This window comes from Talpa occidentalis, unplaced genomic scaffold, assembly GCF_014898055.3.
Source record: "Talpa occidentalis isolate TD23 unplaced genomic scaffold, MPIMG_talOcc4v2.1 talOcc4.6, whole genome shotgun sequence".
NCBI lineage: Eukaryota > Metazoa > Chordata > Mammalia > Eulipotyphla > Talpidae > Talpa > Talpa occidentalis.
In genome coordinates this window covers 38,878,833-38,897,076 of record NW_023604972.1, presented here as the reverse complement: position 1 = coordinate 38,897,076, position 18,244 = coordinate 38,878,833, and positions in this window count along the sequence as shown.

The following is an 18,244-nucleotide window of genomic DNA, read 5'->3' as shown; positions in this document are numbered from 1 at the left end:
TTTTTCCCCAACCTGCCCCCAAGCAAAAGTAGAATTTAAGATTAAAATAAAAGTGTAGGGCCTCCCCGGTGGTGCAGCGGTTGAGCACTGGGCTGTGAAGCTGCCTGCAGCCTCTGCAGCACCTGTTCCATCCCTTGCCACTGGCGAGGGTCCCACATGGTGCAACAGACCTCTCCTGCCGTGCCCACTGCTTCCTTCAGCAGCGTACTTCGTCAATCTGCCTATTCTGCTCCCCGCTCTGGCTCTGGTGAATTCTCTCACCCTCCTGAGCTTCTGACTGTACCCAGTGTGCGTATAAATAAATAAATAAATCTTTAAAAAAAATAATAAAATAAAATGAAAATGTAGGATAAAGAAAGGACATGTAATGGTAAAGTGAACATTTATGAAGAAGATGTAAAAAATGCGCAAAACAACCTAGCAGCTAAATAAGAGAACACGAGGAGTTTTTTTTTTTATTTAGATAATACAGTTAGACTGGGAGGTTTTATTTTATGTGTGGGTGTGTTGTGTCACTTTAAAAAAAATTTTTTTTATATTTTTTTTTTTCCTCCTTTCTGTTGGTTGGAGAGTGCCGACTTTGTGGGTGGGGGTGGGTAGCAGGGTTCTGAGCTTTCCTCCCTTCTAGACCTCTTTTATGGCAACTTTCTTCTTGGGCAGTTTGCCAGAGTCGCCCGTTTATCTTCCATGTCCCAGTTCTCTCAGGGACCTGTTGTTTTTCCTCCCTATTAACTTTTTTTTATGGGAGGTCTTACTGGCAGCGTCTCCTCGCCACCATGTTGATGACGTCTCAAGACTCTTTGTTGTTCATTTTTAAACAATATTTGCTTCCCCCACCCCTCAGGTGTAGTCCCTATGGAATTTCCTTCCCCAATGTACCCCGCACCATCACCTCAGTCCCTGTTCTCCTCCCTCCCTCCTTCTGATCCCTCTCCCTCCTCCTCCCCTACAGTATGTCTCTGATTTATAATTGTCTGTTTTTGCTTTGTTGGGTTTTGTGCTGTTATTATTTTTTTACACCGATGTCTTATTTGGTTCCCTTATATTCCTGCTATAAGTGAAACCATCCGATATTTTTCTTTTTCCTTCTGGCTTATTTCACTGACCATAATTCCTTCTAGCTCCATCCATGTTACTGCAAATGACATGAGTTTATTTTTTTTGGTTGCTGAATAATATTCCATTGTGTATATATACCACATCTTCTTGATCCATAGACTGGAATGTTTTAATAACACATTTTCAGAATTAGACATCTCTTGCAAACAAAAAAATAGATAAGAACATAAGAATTTAATTAGATAGCCAACAGACTCAACTGGTATGTAGAACTTTGTGTTATTGTGATACAGTGAGTGGGTTATGTGTATGTATACACATGGACACATGTATACATAACCTTTTAAATTACAAATAAACTCTTGTGGAGTACCTAGATGGTTTTCAGTTTGATTTTTTTTTTCTGTTTCTATTCGAAGCACTACTACTGAGAATGTGTTATTGTACCTATCTATGGCTTTGCCCATTTTTTGTGTACATTTTTGCAAATTCATTTTCTCAAAATGAAATTTCTGAGTCAAAGAGTTTAACAGGTATTATCAAATTGTCTGCAATCAGTTTCAATTTCTACCTATGGTATATGACAGTACCTGTGTGCCTTTAACATCATTAATCCTGGGTATCATTGAGTTTTCAAGTCTTTTCCAAACTAGCAGCCTATTTGTTGTTGACATTTCCTTACATATTAGCATAAATGTTTTAAAATGGTTTTAGTGTTTTGTCTAGAAGTATTAGCATTTAGGAGGTAATATAATCTTTTCAATGCAAAGCATCATCCAACTAAACATTTATATATATACATTTTTGTTTCTTATATTTTTACAGTATTGCCATCCAACACACCAAATGTTCGCAGGACCAAGAGAATACGAATGAAGCCTTTGGAATACTGGCGAGGGGAACGCATAGATTATCAAGGAAGGCCGTCAGGTAAAATTCAATTTATGCTTTAATGTCTGACAGTAAAAAATAATAATTGCAGTTTACTTATGTATGTTATATGCCAGCAAAGCCTACATATCTACATACATTTTGTTATTTAATCATTCCCCCCAAATGTGACAGGAATAAACGATTTTGTTTGAGTACTGTAGAGTACTCTAGAGACAGAGTTAGAGATATCTCTTAGTAGCAATTTGAGGTGAGTGCGTGACTTTATGGAACTTTATGAACTATTTCCTTACTATCCACCAGGTTTCTAATTGAACAAAATGAAATATTAGATCAGAACATAAGAAAATTATAAATGGTAAAGGTTAAGTATTCCCTTTTTATTCTTATTTCATATTTTTCTACATAAATGGTAAAGGTTGGGCACAAAAGTATTGTGAGTGTTATCTTAAAATTATTTCCTTTCTTAAAGAATATAGCTAAGTCAAAGAACTAAACTCACATGTGGACTACTATAAATAATTCATTGCTGGCCTTTTGTGTGTTTTTTTTTTTTTTTAAATTGCCAGGCGTGACTATTGATTTTACACAACTGAAGTCATTCAGTCATGTTTCACCAGTGCTTCTAGATTTAGAATAAAAGACATTTACATGAAATAGGTTGGTAGTATGTGTTATTTGAATTGTTAACTATAGAATATAGTAATAGTAATGTTTTCTTTGGTACTTTGAAAGGAAATGTGTTATATTTAGAGTTTTGTTTCTCACTTTTCATTTTCACAGATATGAAATTTTACCATTTTTGTTAATTTCAGGGGGCTTTGTGATTGGTGGAATACTATCCCCAGACGCAGTATCATCTAAAAGGAAGGCAAAAGGAAACATGAAAAAAGTCAACAAAATTGTTAATAGAAAAAGGATCTGTCTTGATAATGATAAAAGAAGTATGAACTTATTCCTGAAAGTAACTTCTAGATTTTCTTTTAAGTGACAGTACTTTGAAAAGTAGCACTTTGAAAATTTTGAAATTTATCTCTAAAAACTCAGATGTGGTACTATAGGGTAAAAATGACCACCTTCCCCCACAAATTTTGAAATAAAATTTGAAATTCTTTTAAAAAAATCATTAATGGCATAGTATAAATAATTTCTTCATAAGCAAACCACACAAACGAAACTCCTTTTCTGTCCCCAAGCTGTGGTTAAAATTGACATTTTAATGAATTTTTCTAAAGTGTAGTACATGCTCTCAGAGAATATACAGAACAGTCATTTAACTTCTTGATGATGCAAGAGTTCAAGAGTTGTTATGTTTTGGGCCTCCCCTGGTGGCACAGCCGTTGAGCGCTGGGTTGCGAGGCTGCCTGCAGCCTCTGCAGTGCCAGTTCGATCCCTGGCCACCGGCGAGGGTCCCACACACACACACACACACACAAAAAAAAAAAAAAAAAAAACAAGAGTTGTTATGTTTTAATAGGCTTATAGAAAATAGGCTTATAGAAAATGTGTTTAGGATGTATGCTTCTATAGTAAATCATTGTGGTTTTTGAACTTTTATCAAAGTGGTCATTTTTAAATAGGACTATACCTCTGCTTATTTTCTGCTACGACTTGTCCATTATTGTATTTCATACTAGTTTTTCTTCAGTTGAAAAGAATTTTAAGTAGTTTGTATTTCAATGATACTTCTTTTGCAGATAATAAATTAGCGATAAATCTGAATATACCTCTGGGAGATCCTTTGCAACCAACGAGGGTAAAGGACCCAGAAACAAGAGAGATTATTCTTATGGGTAAGATAAAGGATGGTATTGAAAATGTTTAGTTTAAAAAACAAAGGACAAAAACTTGATTTGTTGACTGACTTTTATCTACTTTCCATCTCTTGCTCCATTTATTTCAGAGCAAAAATCCAGTAGAATGTCTAATGCTAATAAGCAGCCTGTGTGAGGGCTGTTCTGGGGGAGCACTGATGGCAAGTAATCTCCAGGGACACAGAACACCATGAATTTGTCCTTTGAACTACTAGTACCATTGTCAAGACTGTTAACTCCTACAGTGGTGTTCAGGAGGTCACATTGAGACAAGCCATTTATGGGGAATTGTAGCAAACAGACTCAGGATATACTCTTATTTTGATCCTAGGCAGGGATTGTAGATAGTATTAAGACAGCCTTCCAGGTCTTGGAATGCCAGTAATGGTACCTGGTAGGTGAAACCTTTGGGGAGCATGACTAACAGAACAATCAGTCAAACAAATAACAGGCTTAAACCTAAGGCCTACAGAGGGTTCTGGAAGGTGCCTGTTATATTTAGTAGGTTTTAAACATTCAGTGTCTGGAGACTGTGGGAGTTCCCAAGGGTTTGACTAATGTGTGGTGGGGATAAGTGACATTCCACTAGGCAATATTTATATATTTGAAATACATAAATGCTTCAACAACTTACTTCTTTATTCAATTATTTGGCAATAGAGGTAGAAGTACAGAGAATTTTATTTAGTGTAATATTAATAGCATTACCATACTGTACTAGGTTTGAAAATTGTGTTGTTAGGCGTTCATTATTTTTGTCTGTTTTGAGCCTCTATTCTCTATATTCTATAATGTGTAGGATTACTAACATTCCTGAGTAGCCAAGGAAACAGTGTCAGAAGCTACTGATAGATAAGAATATTAGTTACAGATTTGGAAAGGTTTGTAAGTAAAAGGGAAATTCAAAAGTAAGATAGTAATTTGTGAGTAACAGAATTCTGTTTACTGAGTACCTTTACCTGATAAGTAAATACCTTGTTATTTAATAATCTGTCAATCAATTACAAAAGAATAGTGGCATAATGATTAAGAGTTATGATAAACTTTTTAAAGATACGGAATTCTTATCTCTTTATTTTATTTTCCAACCTTCCTAATAGAAATAATAATTACTGCCATTAATATTAATAGCTAAGACCTACCTAATGTTTACTTTGTGCCAGTGTCTTAAATATCTCACACCTGTAACTCATATGAAATATGAACTTTCTTTTTTAATCTCATTGTATAGCAAAGAAAATGGAGAGAGACAGACAGACATTGATAACTTACCTAAATTCATAGAGCTTGTAAGGCAGAGGGAGGATTTGTCCTCTGGCATTCTGTCTCCAGAGTCAATTAACTTAATCACTTCTGTCTAAGACAGGTTTACATCTAGTCGTAACTATTATATGTGTGTGTGTATTGTTGCATCACTATTTTTTGTATTTATTTTTACTTTATATTTATTTTTTCCCTTAGATCTTGTAAGGCCACGAGATACTTACCAATTTTTTGTTGCGCGTGCTGAACTGAAAGTATATAAAACACTGGATACACCCTTTTTTTCTACTGGAAAATTGACATTAGGACCACATCAAGAAAAGGGAAAGCAGCATGTTCGCTCAGATATATTGGTAAGTTTATTTCTCCATATATTTATCTTTTTGATATTGGTGCAAGTCTGATTTATTGAACTTGATGAAGCATAAAGTGCTGTTTCCTCAAAAATATTACTACAGTGCTCAGAATTTTTTTTTAATTTGTTAATCTATTGAGAGTTAATCAATCTGTGCTTACTTAAAAGTTGTTCTGTGCATAGCAGTGTAACCTTGAGATTCAGAACTTTGATTCAGATGTCTTAGAACAAAAATCTTAGTGTATAGGTTTGTAAACAATCGTTAAATTTTAAAGCTTGAGGGGATTTATAGTGATTAAATCTAAATCTCGTTCTCCATCATGCAGTTTAGCAATAATGAGGTGAAAAGAATTCACAATCTTGTAATTAGTTAGCAGCAGACTGGGCACTGGAAGCTAGTTGCTTGAAAAAGTACTCAACAGTATATTATCGTATATAGCAAAATTGCTGGCCTAAGTTATCTCTGTGTTTCTCTCTTTCTCTCTCTCTCTTTTTTTTAGATTTATTTATTTATGTATACAAGAACTAGAGTTCAGGCTAGAGGTGTGGGGGGTGAGAGGATTCACCAGAGACAGAGTGGGGAGCAGAACAGTGTATTTCAGGCAGATTGACTGAAATACACTGCTGAGGGAGCAGCAGGTGAGTTAAGAGAAGTCTGCTGCGCCTGTGGGTAGTTCCCTGGCAGGGGATCGAACTTGTGCTGCGGTGGCTGCAGATAGCTTCATAGGTTGCATCCTAACCCTTGCACCACCAGGAAGGCCCTGTGTTTCTCTCTTTAGAGATTCACCCCCTTGCAACTTTTATGTATCATGTGTATGTATGTATATATTAGATATTCATGCGAGTTCATTATTGTATATTTCAAAAACCTTGTTAGTAAAATGTGTGCAAAGTGGGGAGGCTTGTGTTTAGAGAGCCAAACTGAATAAATAAGGAAAAACATAGAAATACATGCTACAGTATCTTTTCTCTAAAGTTGATATAAATTTTGTTGTTGTTGGGCCTCCCCTGGTGGCGCAGGCGGTTGAGCGACGCGCTGTGAGGCTGTCCGCAGCCTCTGCAGCACCGATTCCATCCCAGCCAGCCGGCGAGGGTCCCACATGGCGCGGCAAACCTCTCCTGTCTCTCCCGCTGCTCCCCTCAGTAGTGAATTTCGTTCAGTCTGCCTGTTCTGTTCCCCGCTCTGTCTCTGGTGAATCTTTTCTCCCTCCCACGCATCTGACCTGTACCCTGGTTCTTATAAAAAATAAATCTTTAAAAAATTTTTTGTTGTTGTTGTTTTATTAAATTATAAGGGTTCTGGGCCTCCCTCATGGCCTAGGTGTTAAGTCTCAGCACTATCACCACTATAGCCTGAGTTCCATCCCCGGCCAAGGAGCTAACCCACTTATACCTCTCCTGTCTCACTTGCTGCTCCCCTTAGAAGCTTATTACAGTAAATCCACTCTGTCTCTTGTGTACCCTCTCAGTCCCAGCACTTCTGGCCTTCACCCCAGTTCTTCTACGCAAAAAAATATATAAATTATAAGAGTTCTTTTAGAGCTTTTTTTCAAACACTTCTTTCCCATTTAGGAAATCAGTATGTCATAGTGGTTAAGAACATGAATTCCGGAATCAAACTAGTTCAAATCCAACTTTTCCATTTCTATCATGACCTTAGAAAGTCACACCCTTAGTGCCCTGCCTTGTCTTCTTCATCTCTGAAAAACTAATATCTATACTTACTTAGTACCCATCTCACTGGTATATATATACATTGAATGAATAAAAATAAAGTGCTCAGAACATTGGCTGGCCTAGAGCAAGTGCTATTATAAATGCTAGCTGCATTGTGGTAGTTTAGGCTCGTTTCACAAAGTGGTTTAAAAAAAAGGGAAGTAGGAGGAAGGCGAATTCTCTGAAGCAAAGAAAAAAAAAATCCCAATGGCTGAATCTCAAAATTTGAATTTTGAAGTTTAAAAGCCTTGCAGTTTTTATTTAGTTGCCTTCCCAAAACCAGATTATTTGCAGGATTCTGCTATCTATGTATAAAACGTAAAATTTGCCATGTTTGATTATGGAAGTCTGTATGACTGAAGAGATTTATCTTCTCTTATTTTATTACTCTTGGTACTTGTGTAAATGCATGACTTTTTTGTCTTTTTTTTTAAGATTTATTTTTATATTTTATACAAGAACCAGGGTACAGGGCCTCCCCAATGGCACAGCGGTTGAGCGCTGGCTGTGAAGCTGCCTGTAGCCTTTGCAGCACCTGTTCGATCCCCAGCCACCAGCAAGGGTCCCACATGACGACGCGCAGACCTCTCCTGCCGCGTCCGCTCCTCCCCTTAGCAGTGTATTTCATCAGTCTGTCTGTCTGGCTCTGGTGAATTCTCTCACCCTCCCGTGCTTCTGACTGTACCCAGTGCTTGAATAAATAAACAAATAAACAAACAAACAAATAAATAAATAAATCTTTAAAAAAAAAAGAACTGGGTACAGACCAGATGCATGGGAGGGTGAGAGGATTCACAGAGACAGAGCAGGGAACAGAACAGGCAGACTGACGAAACACACTGCTGAGGGGAGCATCGGGTGAGACAGGAGAGGTCTGCCGTGCCGTGTGGGACCCTCCCAAGCCGGTCGGGATCGAATCAGCACTGCAGGCTGTGGACAGCTTCACAGCATGGCACTCAACCGCCTGTGCCACCAGGGGAGGCCCTTGTCTTTTTTTTTTTTAAGATTTATTTTTTTATTTATACAAGGACTGGGATACAGGCCAGAGCACAGGAGGGTAAGAGGATTCACCAGAGAAAGAGTGGGGAGCAGAACAGGCAGATGGACCAAAGACACTGCTAAGGGGGAGCGGGCGACAGGAGAGGTCTGCCGTGTCATGTGGGTATCTCCCTGGCCAGCCAGGAATCGAACCAGCGCTGCAGAGGCTGCGGACAGCTTTACAGCACTGCACTCAACTGGCGGTGCCACTGGGGAGGCCCCGTTTTTTGTCTTTTTGTTCTTTCTTTGACTCATTAGTCAAATTGAGTAGTCTGGTGTCCTAAACTTGGAATCATTAAAGAGAGGTCCATAAAAACCTAGCCACTTTTTCTAATAGAAATGGTGCCCATCTATACTATAGTTTTTCAGCTTTACTATAGTATAAAAGCAATATGTATTCAGTAAAAACGGTGGCAGCAGCAGCAGCAGCAGCAATGCTCCCAGCCAGCATTTTCAGTTTGTGATATTATCACTTTACAATGGGTTTATTCGGACATTGTAAGTTGAGGAAGGTCCATATAGTAAAGTGACATTCTTTACAGTGATTCTGAGTTTTCATAAGCCAATAAATAATAATGAAAAAAAAAAAGACTTTTTTCCCTGTATAGTTTCCTATTGCCAGTCTAAAAAATGACCACAAATTTTGTGACTTGAAAGGACACCCACTATTATCATAGTTAGGTCAGTTATAAAAGTCTGGTGGACTTCACTATTTCGAACCAAGATATGGGCAGATCTGTATTCTTCTCTGGAGGTTCATAGGTTGAATCTGTTTTCAAGTTCTGTGGTTAGCAAAGATCAGTTCCATGTATTTAAATGGCTGAGGTTCTCGTTTCTTCACTGGCTATTAATCAGTATGTTATTCTCAAGATCTGGAAATAGTCTGTATTCCTTGGTTCCTGACCCTCTTCAGTGCTAACAACAGTGTATCTCATGTTTCATTTCTCTCACTTCTCTGTTTCATCTCTCCAAGGCTTCCAGCAGGAGAAATTTTTATTTCTATTTTTAAGGGCTTATACAACTAGATTAGACCTAACTAGATAACTCAAGGTTATCTTTCTAAGGCCCCTTTTACTACCTAACAGTAAATTCTGAAGATTAGCATCTGGGCATCTTGGCTGGAGGCTGTGTGTGTGTGTGTGTGTGTGTGTGTGTGTGTGTACGGGGGAGGGTTACTAGGGCCCTTATTTCCTTAATTCTTTGTTGTGGTTCAACTTGAAATGAAATTGGTTTTTAAATTTACAGGTTTTTTATGTTAAGTTTGGTAACCTTTTATGTACCTTACATGAAACACCTTATGTGATAACAACTGGGGATTCATTCTTTGTTCCTTCAGGTAAGAATAATTAAAGACATTCTCTTTCACATATTATAGCATTTTTATAGATACTCATGAGCACCCTGAAGATTGAAACCACAGTGATCAAAATTAAGCATGATGTCATTGATGCTAAAGAAGCTTGGTACATATTTTCTTTTAGTTTTATCACTAAAGAAGTATTTTAATACTTGAAATTTGAATATATGAAATGTGAAGAATTGTGAAATACAAATAAATACAAGAAAATATAAGAATTGCTTATTGCTGAAAATATTTACTTAGAATATAGGTTGTCTCCAGGATAGAAGAAAAGTTACTATCTTTAAGACATCGTGTAGTCACACAATTTTGAGTAGGTTATTTATTTATTTTAAGATTTATTTATTAGGCCCTCCCTGGTGGCAGGGGTTAAAGACACAGTGCTACTGCCAGCCACTATGGCACAAGTTCAGTCGGCTAGGGGGCTAACCTACATGGCGCAACAGACTTCTCCTGTCTCACCCTCTACTCCCCTCAGCAGTGTTTTGCTGCATAAAAGAACTGGGGTGCAGGCCAGAGGTGCAGAGGTGAGAGGCTTCACCAAAGACAGAGTGGGGAGCAGAAAAGGCATATCTGCTGAAGTACACTGCTGAGGGGAACAGTGGGCGAGACAGGAGAGGTCTGCTGTGCCATGTGGGTTAGCTCCCTGGCCTGGGCTCAAACTCATGCCACAGTGGCTGGCAATAGCTTGATAGGGCTGACACTTTAACCCCTGAGCCACCAAGGAGGCCCTTGAGTAGGTTATTTAAACATACAGAATATTGTATGTTTGAAGAACACAGTATTGAAGAATACGGATTTGGGGAATAGGAATTTTAATTTGTTCATTTGTTTTCATTCATTCAACAAACGTGAATGAGAGTCTGCCTAGCATTGCTCTAAGAGTGAAGGATATATAAGTGAACAAAATAGGAAAAAATTCCTGCTGTCATGGAGCTTACATTCTAATGAAAACAAAAAAAATATTTGTATGTACCAGCACTGTTGTGAATACAACATTTACTGATGCAGTTAAGTTTAATATGTATCAGTTTCTTATATATAGAAAGTTACAGTATGGTACTCAGTCCTGTAAAACCTACTTTATGTGTGGCTGGCTATTCATCTATATTTCATTTTTGCTGTTATTTGTCAACTTATTTAAGAGTAGCTTTTACTTAATATGTTACATTTTTACTATTTTATTTATGTTACCTTTCATACTTACTTGTACATGCATGTGTCTGGTTTAGGGGACTCCATAGCAGTTCCAAAAATTTAACAATGATTGGATGCAGGAAGAGATTTTACTTCCTGAACCCTTGTCTTTTTGCATTCATTGTCAGAATGACAATGAAGGTTACATTCTTTCAAACCTTATCTGGATCATAGGCAGTGGCTAACACAGATTTTTCAGTTTGTGGAATTAGTTACTTAGGTGGACTGATTATTTTTATTTGGTGCTGCTATATATATAATTGCTTAGTGATGACTATTAATCAAGAGGAAATGATTTCTATGGAAATAATTTTCTTATCACTCTATTTCTAGGTAATTATTACAACATCAAAAATCTTCTGGATGAGCAAAGTGTACTTCTTTTTACTCAGATAAAAAGATGAAATATGAAGCAAAGTTTAGATGTGTATGTGCGTGCATGTGCATGAGTGTATATATACACATATACACACAATGGTTTGTACAGTTGGAACATTTCTCTTTGTAATTATTTGCACTATTTTAAAATAATAAAATTTTATTTAGTTTTCTGTTACTTGTATCAGATATTTCAAGTTCCCATATCTTAATTTTTCCACAAATATACACTTGACCTCTAGTGGTTCCCATGCTTATAATATTTTAATAATATAAAATCAAAATTATTGCTTGCAGTGAAATACAATATGTTTATTTGTCAGAAGATATCTGATTAATATATCCATTTATTTAAAAGTCATTTCCAAATTTTAGTTTTAAATCACTAATTGTTAAGACAACCAAAAAATAGAGAACTGTAGGAAAATAGTACATCTGTATTAGTTTCCTTGGACTTTTGTAACAAACTAGTACAAACTGGGTGACTTAAAATAACAAAAATTCTGGAGCGTCAGAAATCAAAGTATCCGCAGAGATTCTCTCTCTCTCCTCTCTCAATCTCTGTCTGAATCTCTCTGAAACCTTTAAGGGAGAAGCCTTTCTCTCTTTGGTGTTCTTTTAACATCAGTAGTATTTTTTGTTAGAGACTGTCCTGTGCCATTGCTTTCTGTGCTCGGTTCCCTTCACCTTTCTAATATTTAGTGAAATATCTCACTAAATACATCTAGGTCATGGAGTCTAATTTTTATTTTTTTTATCTTATTTTTTTTTTAAGATTTATTTTATTTATACAAGAGCTGGGGTACAGGCCAGAGGTGCAGGAGGGTGAGAAAATTCACCAAAGACAAAGTGGGGAGCAGGGCAGGCAGTCGGACCGAAAGCACTGCTGAGGGGAGCAGCAGGCGAGACAGGAGAGGCCTACCACACCATGTGGGTCTCTCCTGGCCAGCCGGGATTCGAACCCATGCTGCAGAGGCTGTGGACAGCTCCATAGTGCTGCGCTCAACCCAGTGTGCCACCAGGGAGACCCAAGAGTCCAATTTTTAGTTATTATTTTTTGTGGTATATCTGTGTATATATATGTATATATGCGTATATATGTCTGTGTATGTGTGTATATATATACGTATACATGCTATAATTACAAACATAGTTGATGTTTCATGGTAAATTATACTTAGGCCAGCCTCCTACTCATGTTTATGTTTAATTGTTAAACATATATTCGGAATCCTTTGGGGATGCAGTATGAAGTTTTTTCCTCAAAGTTTGGTGGTTTATTATTTTTATTTCTCTTGCCATAAAAATGGAGGATAGCTTCTGTTTAAATTGTGACCACTTTTTTGGTATTGATGAATGTTTTAGGATCAGTGTAACATGGTATGGTTTTTGTTCATTTCATGATTATATTGTATAACCGCTTTGTGATTATAAAAATAAATTTCAGCTAGTCATTTTCTTTACTGAGCAGTCTAGTATCATTATTACTCATTCTTCAATTACAACAATAGTATATCTGCTACATTACAAGTAATATTTGAGTGTTTTTAAAAAGAGAAAACTTATTTTGAATTCAGTAATTTCTTTAAATCTTTTAATTAACCCAAAGTGTTACATATACTTGTTTGTATGCAGTTGTTTTGAGATTACATCAGTACCAGTTTTTACATATTTTAACAATGTCTCTTTAAACAGTATAAAGGTTTCTCAAAATGAATGTGAAATATATTACTGATATATATAAATGCAAATTTTTTTTTAAGATTTTTTATTTATTCATTTACATAAGAACCGGGTACAGGCCAGATTTGCGGGAGAGTGAGAGGATTCACCAGAGACAGAGCAGGGAACAAAACAGGCAGACTGACTGAAATACACTGCTGAGGAGAGCAGCGGACGAAACAGGAGAGTCTGCCAAGCCATGTGGGACCCTCGCCAGCTGGGCGGAATCAAACCGGCGCTGCAGAGGCTGCGGACAACTTCACAGCTCTGTGCTCAACCGCCTGCGCCACCAGGCGAGGCCCTAAATACAAATATTTAAAATATTTTTTCTAATTATGGATCTTATCAGTTAACTATTTTATAATGTTAACATTTAAAATTATCTTAGGATATAATTTAAATCAGGCTAATTTACTACAAAATTTCAGAAAAATTTCAAAGGGACAAATAAAAGATTACTTATTTGAATTTGTGGTTTAAGGTTTTAGGTAAGTCTGTGCTAGAAATAATATGAGTGTGACTTTGTTACATGAACCAAATATTGAGTATTCTCCAAAGATTATAGGTTAGTGGGATTACATGAAGCTCTTTTATTAACTTTTTTTCTACCTCTTTTCTCAAAACATATGCTTTAACTCTTCTGCCTCACAATTCTAAGCTCTACAGGAAGAAAATAAAAGGAAGATAAATTGAGTCTTGTAAAAAAAGATTATCCTCATTCAGTAATGAAACAGTGAAGAATTAACACTACCTAAAAGACTCATGTTTCAAGCATTGACACAGTAATGTCAAATTGACAAGGAAAAGCATTCAAGCTCATAGAACTTGAAAGTTCCTTTTTACCTTGGTGTTTGGCTTATAAATGTGTGTGTATATGTAAGGAAAAGTGATTTTATGTTGATACCGTAGCAATGTTGAACTTTCTATATGTGCATTAATGGAAACTTTCAAAAATTTTGAGAGTATAAAAACTGGGACTCTCATTAAACCTATGTGATGAGAGCCTGTGTGGTTAGTACTGTGAGTTTGGTGTACAGATAGAAAATATAGCTGTTCATCATGTGACTCAACAAGAACAAAGTAAACAATCCAGTCTAGAAATAGGCATAACTTAAAAGACACTTCTCAGGCCACCCTGGCGGCAGGAGTTAAGCACCGCGCTGTGAAGTAATCTGAAGCCTCTACAGCACGAGTTCTATCCCCGGCCGGCCAGGGAGCAACACACATAGTGCAACAGACCTCTCCTGTCTCGCCCGCTGCTCCCCTCAGCAGTGTATTTCACTTGGTCTGCCTGTTCTGTTCCCCACTCTGTCTCTGGTGAATCCTCTCACCTCCTGCATCTCTGGCCTGTACTCCAGCTCTCGTATGCATAAATAAATCTTAAAAAAAAAAAAAAAAGATACTTCTCTAAAGAGGAAATGCAATTGGCCAACAGGAATATGAAAAAATGTTCAACATCCTGTATAATCTGAGAAATGCAAATCAAAACCACAATGAGATATCACCTTACACCAGTAAGAATGGCACATATCAAAATACTAGCAACAACAAATGTTGGCGAGGATGTGGTGAAAAAGGAACTCTCCTGCATTGCTGATGGGAGTGCATACTGGTTCAACCACTGTGGAAAGCTGTCTGGAGGTTCCTCAGTCTACTAAAAGTGGAGATACCATATGACCCAGCAATTCCACTCCTTGGGGTCTACCCAAAGGACAAAAAAACATTGATTCAAAAGAATACCTGTACTGCTATTTTTATTGCAGCACTATGTACAATAGGTAAAACCTGGAAACAACCCAAATGCCCAAAATAGATGACTGGATCAAGATGATGTGGTATATATACACAATGGAATACTATTCAGCAATCAAAAATCATGCCATTTGCAGCAACTTGGATGGAGGTAGAAGGAATTATACTCAGTGAAATAAGTCAGCAGGAAAAAAATATCAGATGGTTTCACTTATAGGAGGAATATAGGGGAGCCAAATAAGACCTCAGGAAAAAATAACAACAATAGAAAACACAACAAAACAAAAGCAGGCAATTATAAACCAGAGATATATTGCAGGGGAGGAGAGGAAAAGGGATCAGAGTAAGGGAGAGAGGAGTACTGGGGACTGTGGTGAGAGTGCACGGGTGAATTGGTGAAGGAAATTCTATGGGATTACACCTGAGGCAAGGTGGGGCAGGGGAAGCAAATGTTTAAAAATGAACAATGATGTAAAATATATATAAATAGGGTCTCCCTGATGGTGCAAGGGGTTGAGCATAGCACTGGGAATCAGTTAACTGCAACAAGAGCATAAGTTCCATCTCCAGCCAGGGAGCTACCCACATGGCGAGCAGACCTCTCCTGTCTTGCCTGCTGCTCTCCTCAGCAGTGTATTTCAGTAGATCTGCCTGTTCTGTTCCCCATTCTCTCTGGTGAACCCTCTGCTCCTCTGGCCTGTACCCCAGTTCTTGTGTGCAAAAATAAATCTTTAAAATAAATTTATATCTACATATCTATATATATATAAATTTAAAAAATGCAGTTGTTCAGTAGAGGAGACAGCATTTTAAGTGTTTCTTAAACCTATCGGGCTGAGAAGTTCTTTAATACGTAGAAAATGCTGCAAATTTGTGCATTTGAGAATTTGGCTTACAAAAATTTACTGGTTTTATTTGTAGAACTGTTGGAGCTTTACATCTAGTTTCACATGAATGCTTTTGCTTAGAACCCATTCTTATTACAAGGAGAGTCAATGTGAAATATCATTACAGAATAACTCAGGTTTTCTTCTTAATGTTACCAGATACAATATATTACTCGAAAGCAAAAGATGATTTCTAAAGTTACTCTTTTCCTCTGAGTTAATATTTGTTTACATTATTGTTTGTATTTTGGGAGGATATGAGCATCCCCTTTAGTGTCACTACCATATTTTACCCACCATCAGAGCACCCGCAGTCCATCATCATAGTCCATTGTGCTACCTCCCCACTTTGTTCTCACCCCTCTTTCCCTCTGGATTCCCATTTCTATAGTCTGCTTTCAAGAGTTTTTCTTTTTTAATTTTTTTACATCATTTTTCATTTTTGCACAATATATGCATTTTCATCTTGGTTATAGTCCCCATACAATTCCCACCCTCCTTATTTTGACCCTACTCCTTCCTCCCCTCCCCCCCATAGTGTGTCTCTGGTTTATAGTTGCTTGTTGATTTTGATTTTTACTTTATTATAATTAGGTTTTTTCCTGGTCCCTTATTTAGGTTTTCTAAATTCCTGCTATGAGCGAGACCATCTGGTATTTTTCTTTTTCTTTCTGGCTAATTTCGCGAGCATGATCCCTTTCAGCTCCATTCATGTTGCTACAAATTGCATGAGTTTATCTTTTTTGATGGCTGAGTAATATTCCATTGTGTATATGTACCACATCTTGATCCAGTCATCTATTTTTGAGCATTTGGGTTGTTTCCATATCTTTGCTATTGTAAATAGTGCTGCTATGAACATAGGGGTGCAGGTGCCCTTTTGAATTAATGATTCTGTGTCTCAAGTGTTAGTTTTTAAGTTTGGCTTCACTTGACCTTTGGTTTCTTTATATTCCACCTGTAAGTGACACTGTTGAGTATTTCTCTTGCTCCTGTTGACTTAGTTCACTTTGTAATAATCAAATATTCTTTTATTAAACTGAAATTCTTTTTTTAATTTTATTTTTAATATTTACTTAATTTTATACAAGACCTGAGGTACAGGCTAGAGGCATGGGGAAGTGAGAGGATTCACCAGAGAAAGAGCGGGGAGCAGATCAGGCAGACGGACCAAAGTACACTGCTGAGGGTAGCAGCTGGCGAGACAGGAGAGGTCTGCTCTGCCTTGTGGGTATCTCCCTGGCCAGCTGGGAATTAACCCAGCTCTGCAGAGGCTGAGACAGCTTCACAGCGCTGCGCTCAACCCTCTGCGCCACAGGGGAGGTCCTAAACTGAAATTCTTAACTCCATTTGTCAGTGTTAGAATTCAACAGTATGCTTTAAATTTTGATTTAATGAAAGAAATCAATGCATATATATTGCTCTTCTTGAGAAGCTTGCTAGGACATGGTATATTGTTCTCAATGTCCCCCTAAAATTTCAGAGTTTCATATTTGAATATACTTATTTTTAATCACTCAGAAAAACTGGTGTAATTGCTTTCCCAAGTCAAATTCTATGACAAAAGCTGTCTATCTTCACTTTGACCAGTTTTGCTCATTCATCTGCAGTGACTTGATTTATTCTTTTAAGTGAAGCATATATTTTATCGGTATAATTTCACGTAGTCTAATGTGCAGATCTTAAGTACAGTTCAGTGAGTTTTTGACAAGTGCCTCTTATCACCGATGTAACCCATAAAATATTTGTCCCTCCAGCAAGTTCTTCCTATTTTATCTAGTTTCTGCTAACCCTACTTCCACCCCTTGTGGTAGGTATTGCTTCTTCCTAGAATTTTTTTTTTAAAGATTTATTTTATTTATACAAGAACTGGGGTACAGACCAGATGCGTGGGAGGGTGAGAGGATTCACCAGAGACAAAGCGGGGAGCAGAACAGGCAGACTGATGAAATACACTGCTGAGGGGAGCAGCGGGCGCAGTAGGAGAGGTCTGCTCGCCATGTGAGTTGCTCTGAGGCCGGTGGGGATGGAACCGGCACTGCAGAGGCTGCGGACAGCTTCACAGCGCTGTGCTCAACCGCCTGTGCCACCAGGGAGGCCCTTTTTCCTAGAATTTTACATAAATGGATTAAGATAAACTATACTTTCATTCAGTGAGTGTGTAAGATTCATCTGCTGTGATGTGTCTGTCAGTTGTTCATTCATATTTTATGGTTGAATGATGTGTCATGTAAATTACCACTTTATTTTCCTCTTGACAGACTTTGGAGATATTTCCTGTTTGGGGCTATTAAGAATAAAGCTGCTGTGAAAACTGTCAAGTATTTGTGTGTGTTGTGTGTGTGTGTGTGTGTGTGTGGACATATGAGCTCTGTTGGGTTGATACCTATTTAACAAATGACTAGCTTAAAACTGTATGTGTATGGGTGAGTTATGAGAATCTGCCCAACACTTGCAAAGTGATTGTATCATTTTAAACTCCAACCAGCAATTTAATACAAATTACAGTTTCTATGTATCTTTCCCAATATTTGGTGGTATCAGTTTTTAATTTTATCCATCCTAATTGTTTTGAAAATATTATCTCTTTATGAATATATGTATTTTTAAAGTACAATTTTTTTTTTCCTTTATTGTGGTAACGTTGGTTTACAATACTGTATGTGGTTTAGGGGAATAGTTCATACCTTCTCACATGTCTGCTCTATGCCACCCATACCATAAAAGCACATGTAGTCCTATGCCCTTTGACCCCTTCACTCGTTTTTTTTTTTAATTTAAATTTTATTTTTATATTACCCATACAACTACA